Source organism: Dermacentor silvarum, chromosome 9 (assembly GCF_013339745.2).
Source record: "Dermacentor silvarum isolate Dsil-2018 chromosome 9, BIME_Dsil_1.4, whole genome shotgun sequence".
Lineage (NCBI taxonomy): Eukaryota > Metazoa > Arthropoda > Arachnida > Ixodida > Ixodidae > Dermacentor > Dermacentor silvarum.
Window position 1 is genome coordinate 139,004,446 of NC_051162.1, and position 17,784 is coordinate 139,022,229.

At 44.5% G+C, this 17,784-nt stretch overlaps 1 long non-coding RNA gene across 1 annotated transcript; it reads left to right on the plus strand.

The window, feature by feature from the left end:
* The first annotated feature begins 5,676 nt into the window (after positions 1-5,676).
* On the plus strand, positions 5,677-17,558 carry LOC119463936 (uncharacterized). The gene is made up of 4 exons (XR_007463490.1): positions 5,677-5,730; positions 10,734-10,872; positions 14,914-14,976; positions 17,424-17,558. It is a non-coding gene; the product is annotated as an uncharacterized LOC119463936 (long non-coding RNA).
* Positions 17,559-17,784: the final 226 nt, after the last annotated feature.

A 17,784-nucleotide genomic window follows, 5' to 3' on the forward strand; every position in this document is an offset into this window, starting at 1 on the left:
TACTACATATGATTTAAAGGTATATTGGAAGATTCACAGATGAACTGAAATATGCGGGAAGCTTGCGTCCAGCGTGTTACACTAAGAATAATGAACTTTCCTGCAGCTAAGGCGGCAAGCTGTAGTACTACGTTCCTCTGTGTTCTTTATTGCGATAGCAATTATATGGACACTCCAAGTTCATTTCTGCCGTCGGCGTGGCGGTCGCCGTTGCCGTTATGTTAAGTATAAAGTCCAAACACATAACATCGTTGCCGTGCGCCGTACCTTGTTTGTACGATGAACGCCTGAGAGGGTCAACCGATGATCGGGGCGCAATCTGGCCCACACGAGGGAGAAAGGCGGGGGGGGGGGGGGGGGGGGGGAGCGCCGTTTTCTGTCGCGCGCGAGGCTTGGGGTTGGAGGCAATGGAGGGGGGGGGGGGGGGGGGCGTTCCACTCTTGCTAACGGTGCGTGCGCGCGGGCGCCGTGTAGTGAAACCGATATGCGACGCGGAGAACGTGCGCACCCATGCGGGCCTCATGTTCAAAGCGATCTGCGATGTAGACAAAGTACGCCGACTGGCAGTTGATTGGTATGCTCTGTGCTTTAGGCGTTTAGTTCGCGTTGAAGCGAGAGGCAGCAAGAAGGTGCTGTCTAGGTCAAAAGCTGAGAAAGCTGCAGCCGCGCTTCCTCACTCCAGCGTTTTGACATCGAGTTTTCGCGGTCGAGCAGGATGTCTTCATGTTTACCTGAGCGCGTGACACCATGGTTGGTAATTTTGTTAGTTAGCGAATGTTGGAAAGTTTATACGGCCTCTAAAGTTAATATCCTTACTTCTAATAGATGTCTACTAATTTGCTATCGTAATTTGTGCTTCATCTTTTGGGCGAAACTTCTACTTTTTTCTTGTCATACTTCAGTGGAGCCCGTACGCTGTGGAATATCCGCATAAAATCTATATTTTTGTAGGGCTAGTGCATGCGCAAGTGTTCTATTATAAGTTTAAATGTCGTGATAAACATGACAAAAACACAGGATTGGGTAGAAGGCGTGACGACGACGGCATGACGAGATTGAGATCCAGAAGCTCGAATGATGACGGTGGAATAACGACGCCCAGGAGCGGCTTCCTATTGGTCAAAGCAGATAGACAAACTGGGCCACTGGGTTGGCGTAGCAAGATAGATAGATAGATAGATAGATAGATAGATAGACAGACAGACAGACAGACAGACAGACAGACAGACAGACAGACAGACAGACAGACAGACAGACAGACAGACAGACAGACAGACAGACAGACAGACAGACAGACAGACAGACAGACAGAAGACAGACAGACAGACAGACAGACAGACAGACAGACAGACAGACAGACAGACAGACAGACAGACAGACAGACAGACAGACAGACAGACAGACAGACAGACAGACAGACAGACAGACAGACAGACAGACAGACAGACAGACAGACAGACAGACAGACAGACAGACAGACAGACAGACAGACAGACAGACAGACAGACAGACAGACAGACAGACAGACAGACAGACAGACAGACAGACAGACAGACAGACAGACAGACAGACAGAGACAGACAGACAGACAGACAGACAGACAGACAGACAGACAGACAGACAGACAGACAGACAGACAGACAGACAGACAGACAGACAGGACAGACAGACAGACAGCAGCCAGACAGCCAGACAGACAGACAGACAGACAGAACGACAGACAGACAGACAGACAGACAGACAGACAGACAGACAGACAGGCGGATGGATAGATAGATAGTAGATAGATAGATACATAGATCAAATGACTTATGGGCTAGAAACACCCTAAGCAGGCGAAGAATGCTATTCGCATTAACAGACCAAGCATATATATAGAACTGCGCGGTCACCACCGGGTGCATTTGCGCATTTTCTCTCTCTCTCTCTCACACACACACACACAAACATACGAACGTTAGACACGCGCCAGTAGCTTAAGTACGGAGCCGGCGCAACTCCTGCGACGCTGACTCAAGACGCACGGCGCCTGCTTCAAACCCCATGCTAGCCGGTGTTCTCGTTTTGATCCTAAAACCCTGTCGATTTACTGCGATAAGATGAATGTAGCTAGGAAGTGAAACATGGGAAGTCTCGGGGGCGAACGCGAAGCATGGCTCGCGATACGAACGTAGCTTTTGGTTTTGCATACACATTTGTGAGGAGCGTAGGGTATAACCAGGCCCGAGAGCGTTCGACGCGGACAATGTCGAGTTAGGTCAGTTCAGCCAGCGTTTCTTTTCAGCATACGTTCAATCTTCGTTCTTTGTAACACGTACACGGTGCTTAAACTGAGCATCAGTGTTCTTGTCCTATGCGGATGCCGCATTGGCGGTCAGCGCCACTTAGGACAAAATCCGATGTCACGGCAGTGCGCTGACCCTGTTGCGGGCACATCTACGCCTGTGTGCCATTTGTGCCAGGAATAATACTCTTGTTGAATCTTTGAAGCAACCGCGGACCCTTGAAAGATTAGGCTTCGAGCGCTGTCTTCAAGAATGGTGAATTGAACCGGATTATCTGCACTGCTCGTGCATCGTAGCTAGGTTGGACATCATGTTACTTTAATCATTTAGAGCGAGAGCTCTACTAGACCATGTCTCTCAAGGTCTTCAAGGTTTACAGAAAGGGAGTTGCGCACATCGCAAAGGAACTTACGTACAGATTCTTCGTTGAAACGTTTTACTTTCCTTTTTATTATTGAATTTAAAATGTTCAGGTAAACTTAATATTGGAAAGTCGTTTCTATTAGAGCGAAAGCTTTACTACGCCATGTCTCGCAAGCTCATTCATCGCGTCGCACTGACCTTGAGACATCGCAATGACATCGCGTCGCTGCATCGCTGGCGCTCGGTCGCTTAGTCTCGCCATGGATGGCGCGCCGGCTGGGCCGTCTGTGCGTGCGTTTCAGCGCAAGCGACAAGCTGAATCCAAACATCCAGTAAATATAGCTGGACGACAGGCTGCGAAATCTCAAGCAAAGGCACAGTAGGTTTCTGAAATACCGGAGCAAAGGGAGGCCAGGTTAGCACGTTATAGAACAGCTTACCAAGCGCGGAAGCGTGCATTATTATAACACTGGGTGCATAGTCTTTGCAAACCAAGCCAAAGAGAACTTTCGCTCGTGATAACTAGGTTTAGAAGAGTTAAACCTCAGCCAATTTTACAGCGGAGCTGTTAAGGGCTCACTGTTCGATGGTCGCATCCTGCAATAGAAAATAAAACTCTCATTGGCCCCATGCTGTATGTGCGAGTGAAAGTGCGTGGCGGAGAGCAAACGCGACTTACGTGCGAGTGAAAGCGCGCGAGGTCGAGGGAGGCGCGCTTTCACGGGGAGCGAAGGCACAGCGGAGAGGAAACGCGATTCCTTCCGCCGAGCAAAAGGCCGTGGGGGGACGGGAAGGAGGGCAGGCGACGTTTAGCTGCGGCACCAAATGCGTATCTTGCGACCGGGCGTTTTGTTTCGCGCTGTTAATATTGCAGTCTGAGATTTAACATAAAATGCATGAGCTGCCAGTGTTTAATTTCATGACACTTGTTTATGGGCTGTCATTCTCAAAACTCTGAAGAGCTGTACAAACTTGGACATGTAGCAGCACCAGCAATGCGCAGAACTGTTGTCGACAGCGGCGGCTTTTTGTCCGCGTTCGCACCGAATTACGCAAGGCGGTGGTGACGTGTTTATGAAGAACGGGCCAACCTTTGCCGTACATCCCAATGGCGGTGTACCGTAGCGATCATAAGTATCTATCTATCGATCTATCTAGCCACCTACGTATTTGTGCTCTCGTGGTCATTTCGTTAACTTGCTATGCACCAAGATTGGTATACCGTGACAAGAGCATATGACGAACATAAATGTTATGTCATGACATGAATGTCATGAAATACTAGTGATGCAGGTCATGAAACAGCCGCCTACGTCTTGGTGCTGTCACGGTCATTTCGTTAGCTTAGTAGGTACCAAAATTGGCATTGTATGACAGGAGCGTATGACGAACATAAGTGATAGGCCATGAGATAAATATCGCGTCATGCGTGTCATATCGGTCATGACAATGACCCAGCTAAAAAGACTAACACTCAAAAACCAGAGATGGGTTCGGACGTGGGTACTAAGTGAAGGAAACACTGAAGGATGATGGTAGAAGTCATAGTCATGACCATGACTGGGCAAAAATGAAAATGACTCAGCGAGAAAAGAGTAACACTCAGAAAATTGAAATTGGTTCGGACGTGGGCACTAAGTGAAGGAAACAGTAAATGATGATGGTAGAAGCCATAATCATGAGCATGACTGAGCAAAAATGACAATGACTCAGCGAAAAAAATTTACACTCAAAAACCACTAAAATGGGTTCGGACGTGGGTACTACGCGAAGGAAACACTAAAGCATGATGGTCGAAATTATAGTCATGAGCATGACTAAGGCATTCGCCTAAAGGTCCCTTAGGTGTTGCTAAAGGGACTCCTCAAGACTAATGACATGAATCTAATGACATGCGTGTCATCTATGTCATGAAAGAGCCGCCTAGGTCTTGGTGCTCTCATGATCGTTTCGTTAACTTGGTACGCTCCCTGCACACTGCTTCGCATAAGATCTATGCCCACGGGGCATGGGATCTGCCGGCTTTATTATTTCTCATTCTTTAATAGTTCAAACACCCAATTACACCATCACATCTTAACAGTCAAAATCGGAAATACATAATTCCCACCATAGTACAGCTTCGCTGGTCTTCCATCTCCGCCCCAGAGGAAGGGCTGACAGTTTTTTTTACCTGAGTTTTCAGGGCATGGTATATCTGTTATGATGCACTCTTGGCGAGCATGTCTTACAGCGTCACAAAAATGTTAAGTGTACAGGTAGTATTCTATTCGTGCTTCATTACTTTTGGATATCTTCAGCGGAATTCTATTTTTCGCTACGAACTTTCAACTATGCGTTTGAAGATCATGACGCCTATTCATTATACGCTAAATTGTTACAATTCGTTTCTGGACATGGTGATGCACTGAAAATAAAGTGTTTTTATGTGTTCAATACTACGTTATTTTAATGCAAATAGATTGTTTGCCTACTTCAGCAGTTTTGAGCCTATCTATCCATCTATCCTCCTATAGGCACTTGCCTCCACCTATCCATCTCCACCTGTCCACCTATCAGGCACTTGCCCTCACTCGGGCTGTTTCGAATTCACATATAACAGACATGATGATACTGACGGAATTGTGGGATAATACCCATTTATTCTCAAGAATTCGCACACTTGCTCTTTTGATTCTAAGTCGCAAGTGTACAATTAATGTGAATTACCAGAACAGTACAGGAATCACTAATAAAGAAAACGATTAGTGCTCGCTTGAAAGTACCGTTCACTTTAACGTCAGAGTGCACGGTACTCTACGAACGATACCCTGCCACGCACTCACTTGCACACTCTTTCTGCTGACACTCACACATATTTTACGCTCCTAATGACCTGCATTCACACTCACCAATGAGATGACAATGAGATGACGACGAATGTATGACGACGACGGCGTGACGACGTACTTTGTACTTTGTATGACGTACTAGTGCTTTGCAGTAAACCATTTGTCCAAATGGCTTTAATTTATGACTGTCTGTTACAGGGGCGACATAATCAACTATTATAATAACACTAGAGTTGTGTCTGCATTATCGGGTAAGTGGGTGCAGCTTGCTGTCGCTGTTTTCTACTGGATGATTAAAATTGCAGGGCGCTTTTGTTGCGTTTCTCGCTTCACGTCCAAACACTGTTTGTTGATCGTTTGTCAGACACGTGATATCTGTATCGTGCGGTGTCGTAGCGTACTTACATAAGCAGACGAACAAGTTGAACGTGCGCTCCTAGTGAAGTCCTCACGCTTCTTTGTAGATGGTAGAAAAAACTGCCCTTTCACCAAATATATTTCGTATTTCACACTCACCTCAATGTTACCATCATCAGAGTTATACGATTTACCCGCCGCGGTGGTTTAGTCAGCTAAGGCGTTGCGCTGCTGAGCACTAGATCACGGGATTGAATCCCAGCCGCGCCGGTCGCATTTCGATGGAGGCGAAATGCAAACACACCAGTGTGCTTTCGTTGTAGTGCACGGTAAAGAACCCCAAGGGGTCAAAATTAATCCGGAGCCCTCCACTATGGCGTGCCTCACAATCAAAACTGGTTTTGGCATGTAAAACCCCAGAAAGAAGAAGTTACACGATCACGCCGAAACACCAGACTGCACTAAAGGGAATGAACTGATTACCTTAGGTTTTGGCCATTGAGAGTGCATTCTTAGGTAAAAAAATTCAGAGAAGTAAAACAATAATAATTAGCGTTTTGTTTAGTGCGCTATCCACTAACTTAATTTGGTCCAGTGGGTCGAAAACGGTTCCGCGAAGTTTTTGTGAACGTTGCCGATTTTAAAGCAGCTTTTTGGTCTATCACACTACACCAAAAAGAAGTTATAGACGTTCGGCGTTGTGAAGTTGAGTACCCAATGAGTACCTATTCGAATAAGCGCCAACCTAACCTTTGCTTTTCGGAATCTCTATTTACGTCGCAGATACTGTTCATTGGTGGTGCTATCTTTGGAGGCTATAGATTACGAAATTGTTCACGAGTGTGTAGAGGACTAACGTTCGGTGGTACACTCGAATTATCAAGATGGTATGCAGCCGGCCAATCGTCCAGTGGCAGCCAATTCCACAAACAATTACATTTCATTGTCCACAAACCACCTAATTAACACTGCTCTCAACTGAGCGAAACGAGAAGCAACGTCTGTGATGGAGCCGTGTCATAACAAGCATGACATGTCGCTGCGTCATGTCGTGCAGCCACCTCAAGTGCCCGTCACAAGATGCGTCGAATCAAAAGACGTGTAAATGCTGAACATATTGCGCATCTTGAGATTTCGAAACGGAACACAAGTTAACAACACGCCGACGCGCAACAAAAACCTTTAAACAGTCCTATCGATTGAGTAGCAACATTTATCAGCGTTCGTTTATCTGGGCTTTTCATCCCTTTGGCTGATACCTGTGACGCCCAAAATGACGTCGTCACAAGTTAATTTTCGGTAACGTATAAACGAACAAATACTGGCTGAATGCACGACCTGCCTGGAGCAGTTCGCGTATGCTCTGGCGCAATATAGCAGTGTATTTGATAGTTATATAAGCGAGAAAGAAATTCTGCTTGAAACCAGAGTCATATAGTCAATTTTTCTTTTGTGCTGAGCAACTTATGAATTTAGCATGTTACGCCCTGCACCTACAACGAGCCGTTGGTCATCGCACGCGCAACGCACAATGTCTCGCGATTGTGTTAGCACGTTTAACGCAACACGCCTCAAGAAGCACAGCACAAGCACCGGTTGTGGTAGTACAAACGCTGCAGGAAAAAGGCTGTCAAAAATGTGGAGGAACACTTTAAGGCGAAAGCCGTAAATGCCTTATAAGACAGTAGCCTTGAAAACGCGGCGTGCGGTGCATAAAGTCATGTGAGCTCGCCTTGCGCAGAGACGAGCTCGTGCCTCTGCTCACACGTTCGTCCTCATCGTTTTCCACAGCTGGCTCTGATTCCGCTCATCATGCCAGCGTTTCCATACTGCGCCTCGCACTCGTTCCATTGCTCTCGTGTTCGTCGTCGTCTTCTTGCACAGCTGGCTCAGATGGCGCGCTCATCATGACGAAAAAAAGGCACAGCTAATTAAGGTAGAGGTATTCAGGCCCTCGAACTAGAGCACTGCACGGGCCGATTTTTGCGGCCCGGGCTCGGCCCGGGCCCGTTTTTACATTGGGCGGCCCACCCAAGCCCGATCAAAACTTTTATAGTGAGACCCGGGCCCGGCCCGGGCCCGGAAATAATTTACGTTACCCGCCCGGCCCGGCCCGCCACTCTTTACCTTAAGCCCGAGCCCGGCCCGAGCCCGGCTTGAAACCAGCCCGAACCCGGCCCGAGACCGAAAAATACATGTTTTTCAGAGTTCAGAAGCCCGAGAATAACTCGCAGAAAGCCCGAGCCCGGCCCGGGCCCGCGTCAAAAAACCCGAGCCCGGCCCGGGCCCGGGTCAAAAAGCAGACGCCGTGCCCGAGCCCGTGAAAAAACTGCTCTACCCGGCCCGGCCCGGCCCACGGGCCGGGCCGGGCCCGGGCTTTCGGGTAAGCCCGAGCCCGTGCAGTGCTCTACCTCGAACTCACGACCTTTGGTGGGAGTCGAACCCTCGAGCTTAGGTGGGAGTCGAACCCAGGACATTTTGTGCTAAGGCGAAGTAGTTAAAGTACTGTAAATAGTATATAGGTTATGACGGCGCTCGGACCAACGACATTTGGTCGGAGTCGCTTTGGTGTTAGTCAGGTCGAAGTTCATTAAGGCACAGTAATTAAAGTAGCCTCAATTAAGGCACTCGAACTAACGACCATTGAGGGGAGAAACAAGTAATAAGAAGTAAAAATGCATTCGAATGAGAAAGTCAAGTAATTTATTTAATGTATCTTGAACGCGCAGTTTGCGCCTTCGCCCCCTTTGGCGTATCCTAAGTGACTGCCAATTTTCACCACAATCCTATACTGGTGGACTTTTGCAAGGAGATAAAAGCGTAGGCGCGTAGTGTATCTGCAGCATTCGACAGTTAGGCCTCACGGTAATATTCGTCCTTCAAAACGCAGTCGAAGGATATTAGGTCAGCAGATCCTATCGTATATCGGTGCACAGGTAGCCTTACTGCACGCCATATTGAGCGGTAAACTGGATCCTATATGTACTCTTTCAACGCGACAAGCCGTCTGGCACACAATGCTACTGTGCCTAGGAACATAGTGCATAATTTCAAATACAACAAGAGTTGGTAGTCGAGAAACGCGCGTGTGCAGATGACTACGGAAATTCAAAGAAAGAAAATCGTAGCAATAAACTGGTTTATTTCTTTGATAATCTCGCCATCAGTCATATATTGAAGCAAGTGCAACGAAAACAAAAATATGCACAATTCATTCGTATGAAAACTTTGTTGAACACTCACATTGAGAATGACCTGTTAGTGAGCGTGCATCAAGCAGAACACACCAAAACGAAAAAAAAAACATTCATGCACTTCAAATTTTCACTTGGCATAATCATGAATACCAGAAAACAGTTCTTCAACCCTTATTTCTGTCTTTTTCTTATGGGGTTGGCAGCCTAAATCACCTGTGAAAAGATTGTAGCTCTAATTGTATGCATGTAATTGTGTGCATCATTGCTTTTTGCATTTTGTCATGATAAGTCGTGTCCGTGTCGCTAGAAGGTTAGGTATCATATTCCATTGATATTACTGGCCCCTGTTCTGTTATTCCGTTCAAGAGTACGTGAGGACTTGTGATTTTCGGGGGGGGGGGGGGGCGGTGTCAGGCACCACCCGTTAAAAGCGCTGGCTTCCTCCACCCTCGAGTGTGATTCCGTCAAATACGCTTGGAACCACTTGACCCATTTTAACGTCTGTTTTGCGCCACAGATAGGCGTCGCCACCGAAAACCTGACACGGTACGCGGTAAACTTGGCAATTGCGACGGGAAGCTCTTACGAAGTTACTTTTTTCGTAGGCAATTGCGTCCCACGACAAGTGGACCTTTTGTGGTCATCTCCGATCAATGTGCACCTTAACAGACAACGTCATGCAAGACATCTTGCAGCTGGCCTAAAAAATGGGCGAATGGAGAGTCTACATCGGAACATTGACTGATATTATTTCTTTATACACTGACTTAGGACGCAACACTTAGAACAAGCTATTGCCAAAGGGGAATTTCGTCTATCATACTGATATTCAGCAGACCAGCCACCTAATCCCATTCGCATTTCTCTACGCATCCTCCGTCCGGCCAAACCCAGACGCTATGCTACCTGTGGCATAGATGGTATTATGGTACAAAGTGCACTGAATGACTTTCTACAACGAGCGGAAGAAGCTGTACAACTTGCTCGGCATCAAATTCGACACTCTAAGATACATTAAGCATTGACGTTACCACTGCAATACCGGCGTTCGCGTTTGCATTTTCACATTCGCTCTCCGTCGTGGCTTCGAAGAATAATTACTGCGTTGGTGTCATGTCCCCTACTAGGTGGTGCGTCGCCTCAGTGAAGAAAGTTACGCAGTCATCCCACCAAGTACTGACTCGGGTTCACTCTGTCGTCAGCCCCGCACTGAAGTGGTACATGAAGTCTGCCTTAACCCGTAATACGTGTGACCGTGCGTTAAATGGCAAGTTTGACCAAAGCAATGCTATGGTAAACTCTGCAAAGGACCCTCCCCACCAAGTTAAGCCATTAAGGCCCGGCGTACTTTGCGCGTGTACCTTCTTCTACGCCGGGAGCTCTACTCCTTGCTATTAGCCTCGTTGCCATGACGAATTTTTACAAGGACCAAGGAGGGCGCTTTCACCGGGGAGAAAGAATAATCCTCTCCTAGCATTTTGATATAAGTGACGCCACTTCTCGTAGTGATCTTACATGTTAGTACGTTTATGTGATCCTAAAAAGCACGAACCCTTACCACGACTGCCTAGCTCCCAAAGTATACTGGAAGTTTGTTACGCCTCATCTACTAGTGTTCCCCATTAATTTATACAACGAAGCAATATCGATATACACCATTACCTCCCACCTGAGTTGAACGTTCTCGCAATATGTTACAGGTGTCAGTTTCCCTAATTTTTCGTCGTCATCGGTAGCCACGTACGAAACGTTTTGCAGTAACCGTACAAGTGCGGCTGTCGTACAACTTACAGATGGAAATTTGAAGGTTTACAGTACAGCGAGAGCGACGGCCTTCACGTGAGTCCCTGTTTCATGCTTTCAATTGAAAGGAAGTTATAAGAGACCGATATGAACGGTTTTTCACAACAAGAAATAGCTTTTTGACCATATTCAAGGACAAACAATTTTTTCTCAATGTTTAGAGGGGTAGAAACAGGAGATAGTTTATACATTGCATTATTATTGCTGCAGCTGTTGCCTTATTAAACAAACAATGATGGACTGCTGGGCTCGCTGACCCACAAGATCGGGGAAAGGAGGAATCAAAATAGCACTCGTGTTTATCTCGCGGCTTCGTTTTTGATAGATGGCATCTCACGCATTATTATACATGTGCGATCCCATGACATCCATCATATAACAGCATACACAAAGCACATAGTGTTGTTATAGGTAGATTATCAATAACGCGGCCTTTTTCCCTGCATATCACTTTTCTGACTACAAGAAGAGAATCTATTACTTTTTTTAGAGTATGCACTGAGAGACAAGGACTCAGTGAAGAACAAGTGTATATACAAGAGCGCTTTGTTTGTTATATTTCATCATCATCAGCAGCAGCAGCCGAAGCCTATGCATATCCCTGCATAGTGTAATTACGCGATAAAGGAACACTAGTATTGCGTATGAAGTATTTGCATTGTGTTTTTGATCTGGTGCTGTTAACAAAAAGTGAAATGTGAAATATACCAACATTCTTTGTTGCCGAGAAAATTGCGACGTGTATCTCAAACCATACACTTAGCCGTCTTTATCGTGGGTGACATTGCGTGGAGTTTTCAACGCTTCTTTCTAATTGCTGCCTGCAATAAATTGGTTGTAATCGGCCTGTGCATAACAGAACCGTGTCAAGGTGCCCGTGCATGCTTTGCAAGATTTTGTCGCGCTTACTGAGCATTTCTTGCACCAGCATCATCAGTTAGGGCTGGGCATTAGCATAAGTTTTTAAAGAAAAGGGTACTTTAAAAAAAATCTTGTGAAGCATGTAAAAACTGAAAGATGTATTACTGCAGATGTGGGCATGGCCAGAATCTGACTCGTAACTTCAACAAAACCACAAAACAACAGTGCTGTTAAAAAAAACGTTTACGAGTATTTCCATACAAAAGATGAGGACGAAGATGCGCTTCGGGTTTTCCTGTCCATAAAAAGAAACACGTTTTCTTATAAATGTCACCATTACTTCATGGGGTACGTTAAAGAAATAACCAGTTAAACTAAATTTGTTGAAATATAGCTGTGATGCTTTGTTTTTTGGAAACGGCATAATCAAAAAGCTTTCGGACGAAGGCCGTAAACATTGCCACACAGGAAAGTTAGAAGACTGCAGTTATATTTATCGCTATGGGGGAATAAAGTTTAACTTAAAAGTGGGGCGGATATCCTTCACGATTCAATAAAGGATTAATGTTAGTAACATGAACTAGCTTCGAGCTGCAAAGTCACCGCTGGAGAAATACTAGTTCAATCAGATGTGATGTTGAGTCTGAGTTTTACCGACAAATCCGCTCTGATATCTTAGTCCTGTGATGAAGGGGTAGGCGCTCAATAAACACTAGGACAAATTTCATCAAGCTAACAATGAAGCTGCCCCTCTGCTACATTTGTGGTGACACACAACCACCACATTTCGGACACATAAAATTGGCAACCTCAAACCGGAGTGACGCACACACCTAGTTTTTTTTTTTTTTTTGCTCGTGAGTGTTGGAAGGCACGTGTCTTACCTATCACTCGGCGGCTCTTTTAGTCTTCTGCGCCATATTGCAATAACACACAAGAAGTTTATCCAGCTACTCATTCAATTAACCAGACTCAACCGTCTCGCGTTCAAAGCTCGGTCTGACGTTCAGCCAGACCGTTACTTAAGGACGATATGTGGTTAACTCAAGATGTTTGACGTTCCCAAATAGGCAATTTTTTACAGCTAAGTTGTACGCTGAGTTGCGTGCAGAGTGACAGCACTGTAAAAAATACAAGCCCTGTACAGACAGGTCAAGAGGTAAATCACAATAGGAACGCTCCCGCTTTGTCCTTCCTCTTGATCACTGGCTTTTCAAGCGCATTATGCATATTACACTGCCACACCAACAAAGCCGCACATCAACAATTGTCAATGTCAACTCTTCTCGGTGCACCTATTGTGCAGATATTGCATATAGCTCTAACCATTAATCATTTGTTGGCATGCTGTCGTGGAAATTCTTCAGTCCACTATGAATGCGCATCGGTGGATTCTAAGATGGTGTTGTCCTTTGGACCCGCAACATCTAGGTCTTCTCTAGAAATGGCCGGCGTCATACTTGTAGAAAGATGTGACAGTTTCTGCACAGTCTTTCAGTTGTGTCATCTATACAATCTTACCACAGCACTGCAGTTGTTCAGCATAGGTTGGCTTGCACTTGTTGAGCACGGTCGGCTTGGCCTTTTGCGTTAGCCTCAGGTAGCACATCTACGCTGTTGCAGTGCAATGTCTGCAATTACCTGTTCGCCTAAAAGGGTTATCATTTTGAAAATAACCAGATATTTTGGTTTCACCAATTATTACGCCTTTATCGTTACCATTTTCAAACAGTGACAAACACCGATAAGCACCTTCTGATTATTACACATGTCAACATTGCAATATCGAACGATTAGCCTGAATTCCTACCCAGGCCAACAAGTCCTGACATGCATGTAAAATGTACTAATAGCATGCACGGCAAACTTGGGGATTTTTATCCGTTGTCAACGAACAGGAAATATATTCACCAGAAATAGCTCGAGCGTCGCCGTCTTCCACAGCTCGTTGGCGTCCCTTAGCGCATGCGCGCGAACGCGCTCGTGCAATTGCGCACGCTTGTCGTCGTCGTCTTCTTCGACAGCTGGCTGCATTCCACGACTGCGCGAGCATATTAGAGTGTAAGCTGTTATGGGCTCATTCCAAAAGCCGTTTCGGTTCGCGATGGTGTCCTCCACTGCCGCCAAACCATAACCACTATCGCCGGAAATTCGAAAGAATAGTACCGGGGGGGCTTTTCTGTAAGAGTCCACCTAGTGGACTGTCCATGGCAGCCACGGCTGTCGCAATTGGCTGCCGCTTCACGAGCGCGAAGGAGACTGGCTGGCAGCCAATGGCGACAGCCGTGGCAGCCGTGGACAGTTCACTAGGTGGACTCTTACAGAAAAGATAAACTAAAAAGCCAGTATCGGGATTTGAACGCTACCTTGGAGAACACTAATTACCACACGATCCAAAAGTTCTGGCGTATCCTCTAAGACAACACGCCAAACTTAGTATATGATGACGCAATTAATGTTGCAGTATGCCATCCTGAACATGGTTGGGTCGCTCTCACTGAAACTGTCGACGTGGTGACGAGTGACCTTTAAGGCGGCGTGGACGTTCGTTCCCCCGCCTGCAAACTCGCATTGCTCTCGTTCATGCTCGAACGGTTAGCGCTACAATGCTACCGACCCCAGGTATACCAACGATCACGATGCGCTCGTGTTTGGACTCAGCCTTCTCCAAGAACCTGTCCATCGTCGTCACCGAACCCTAGGACCGTCTACCGTAGCAACCACAAAGCAGTAGTACCATCCGCGAAAAAAATTTAAAGCACTAGAACATTCATATATCCCTGTGTTGCACATTTAGATGTACCATCTATACAGCTTCGCTGCATCCTCCACTTTCACAGAGTGGAATGGGTCATGATTTTTTGCACTTCTTCCTATAAAAGAGCACTGTTTCTGTCGCTGCCTGTTTCTTATTTCTTAAGTCTCGGGGCGCAGTGACCAGCAACAACATATTCCAAAAAATGATGTCTGGATTTTTTTATTCAGGAACAGTAGTGTGTTGGCAACAGGGCGCAGGACAATAACGGGTGCACTTTCCTGTATTATGATTTTCTCAAAAGCTTTCATTTTATGATACTTGCACAATATCAACATTACTAGACAATATTGCCGCTCTCTAAACAATGTTGGGAAATAATTTATGCTTCATAATACAAATATGTTGACTTGATATTCCTCTTTATTGAACGGAATACATTTACCTCTCTTTGTCAACAGATTTGGCTCAAGCTTGATGCGGTATAGCCTTCAATGGCGCATGAAAATGAACAAAACATTTTCGTACGTAAACATTGATACCTACGTTAATTTCATAACGTTTCTTAATGAATTCTATCACAGATGGTTTCTAGCTTCCTCCTTATTATACATTCTAGATGCAATTGAAAGCGATGTTCTTTTATTGTGGTAGGCATCTTGTTTCTACGCAGCATACCTAATATGCAATTGTTGTCTTGTTATACAATGCCTCATATATTTACGCTACGAGCAGATTTGTTGCCTGCTCTGCTTTACGAATTATTCTGGCCCTTTCTTGTGACAATGACGCGTAAAATGTACAATGAAAAAAAGCGACATAGGTAAGTAGCGTTTAATATCTTATGTAACAATTACCTTGACCGAGAAACGGACCCTAAAAGTTCCATGTCCCTATCGATAATGTAGACCTAGGATGAAACCAGACGAGGAAAAAAACCTGTTGCCATTCTCCATGTGTACAAACTACCTTGCAGCCTGTACGGGATATATATATATATATATATATATATATATATAAATTTTAGCGCACACAATCATATCACAATCACAAGCACGCTTTCATATCTATACCATAGATCAAAATTAATCTAGGGCAGACACGTGTTGAAGAGCGTTTTGAACAAATCGGTAAAACACTGCCGAAACATCTGGAATTGCCCCGAAGGACACGCGGCAGCTTACTACAGAAAGTATAAGAGGAATAAGGATTATAAACAGGGATAAGGTGCCTCAGAAAGGCTGGCCAACGTTTCGATAGGAGGACCTATCTTCGTCATAAGTGCATTGTACAATTCTACTGGAACATCGACACAGTTTTAAAGCAACCGTTAATCGATGCACTAACCAATAATGAATAAAAATACCGTAAGTAAGTCAAATAACGCATACAGCACAAGATTGCCAACATGCTTAAGGAAGGTCGTCCGTCCTAAATAATTCTTTGTAGGGGTGGCGTACTTCTTCGCCATGATTAGTGGACGGATACAATAGTGCAGTCTTTTTCGCTGCACAACATCTTGATTAGGTGATAGAAGACACATGGGCTATCTTTTACAAAATATGTACGCTTAGTTATGATGTTTTGGTTAAGATGTTTTCCGGTTATACGGTTCCGTGCCATTTTACATTATCCTTCATACGTACAGAAGTAAATTACCAAATTAACCTGCCTAAATGAATACAGCCGCTTGGTGTGTTCAGTTTATAATTCTGTGTCTGTCCTTGGCTATTAAGCTCTAATCTGGAAATTATTTTCGTCAGCGAGCTATTTTTATTACCTGAAATGTTTCAATCACACCTTGCTGCTTTCTTGTTCGGCGTGCAACAATTCTTCACATTTCCAAATACCCAAAGTTGCTCACTTCTAGCTCAGAGCCTGTGAGCAAATTTTTCGTGGCATAGGTCTGATGCAGCGATTACATTTATATTAATTGTTCTGAATAAGTTGTGCTAACAGTACATGCAGACGAACGTCGGCTTTCGTTTCTGACCCACCTCTAACGAACTCATAGTGTATTTAATCTAGTACTTCAAAAGATTGCCAGGATACCTGAGACTTGAAATGCAAGATAGACTCAAGATTCAATGCAAAAACAGAAGGTAGAAGAAATCGCTGAGTAGTGAATTATCTGCTTGTTGTCTTTATATATACATATATATATATATATATATATATATCAGCTTTCAATTACAATAACAAACTTATGCCGTTTTTGCTGAAACGTGTTGCGTTAAGCTTTTGTTTTTGCCACATACTTATTCTGGCTATATTCATTGACTTGTACAGAAAATAAGACATCAATAATAAATAGTTGCAATCGGTATGCGAAAACATAAATACCAATACGTTGGTAACCTCAATCCGTTTGTCGTGATTGTTGTCATCATTATATCACAGATATAATCAGTATAGCTGCGACAATGTTGGTTCAAATTATTGCAACTAGACTCTGTTTTGTATAATAATAACATTTATGTTGAAAAGGTCCAGCATAATAAAAGATGCAGCAGCGCAGAGTGGCATTGCGGCACTATGTTTAGAAGCTTTTATGTACTCTTCAGTATCAAATAGCGGGCCTCTGCTTTAAAAATAAGGACAATGTATTTTAGACGATAAAAGTATTTCATAGAACTAATTAGTATTCGAGATTCGATATTTAGTCGTTTTTTTTTTTGCTTTCCCCGGCACTAGTCGCTTGCTGAAGTACATTTCTCGATACTTACTTATCATGGTATTTATTTTTTCCTGTTCTTAGAAGGTATAGTAGCGTACTTATAAACTATGAAAAATTTGCCATTAGTATTATGACCAGCTACCATAGGTCTACTTCAAATTTTTCTTTCTACTTGCTTTAAATACATTGCCTTAGGGAAGAAATGATCATTTCTCTGCCACTAACCTTGAAATATCTCATAAGTTATCAGCAATTAGTCTGACCTAACATCTTGTTCTGCCTTTTCTCTCACAGTCACTGCTTTGGTGGGGGAGCTGAAGACGGAAAGAAAGAAGAACAAAAAATAATGACGTGCTAAATAATAAAAAAGACACAGCAGTGTCTTATTTTTGCTGATCTATGCAGATAAATAAACAGAAAACGTCCCAATATTTACGAATGCAAACTTTTTCTTAGATGTCAGGCACTTTTGTCAGACTTTTTATCTGTTGTGCTGTTTTCTCTTAAAGGATGATGTTACAAGCTGTAGGCGAAACTAGGGTTGCAAGGCATACCGGCAGTTCCAGCCGAGTGCCTGCTTTCAATAAAGTTTTTCACTGCTTATTTATGCGGCTAATTTAGAATTTGCTCTTATCTAAACGTTATATTATCTGAA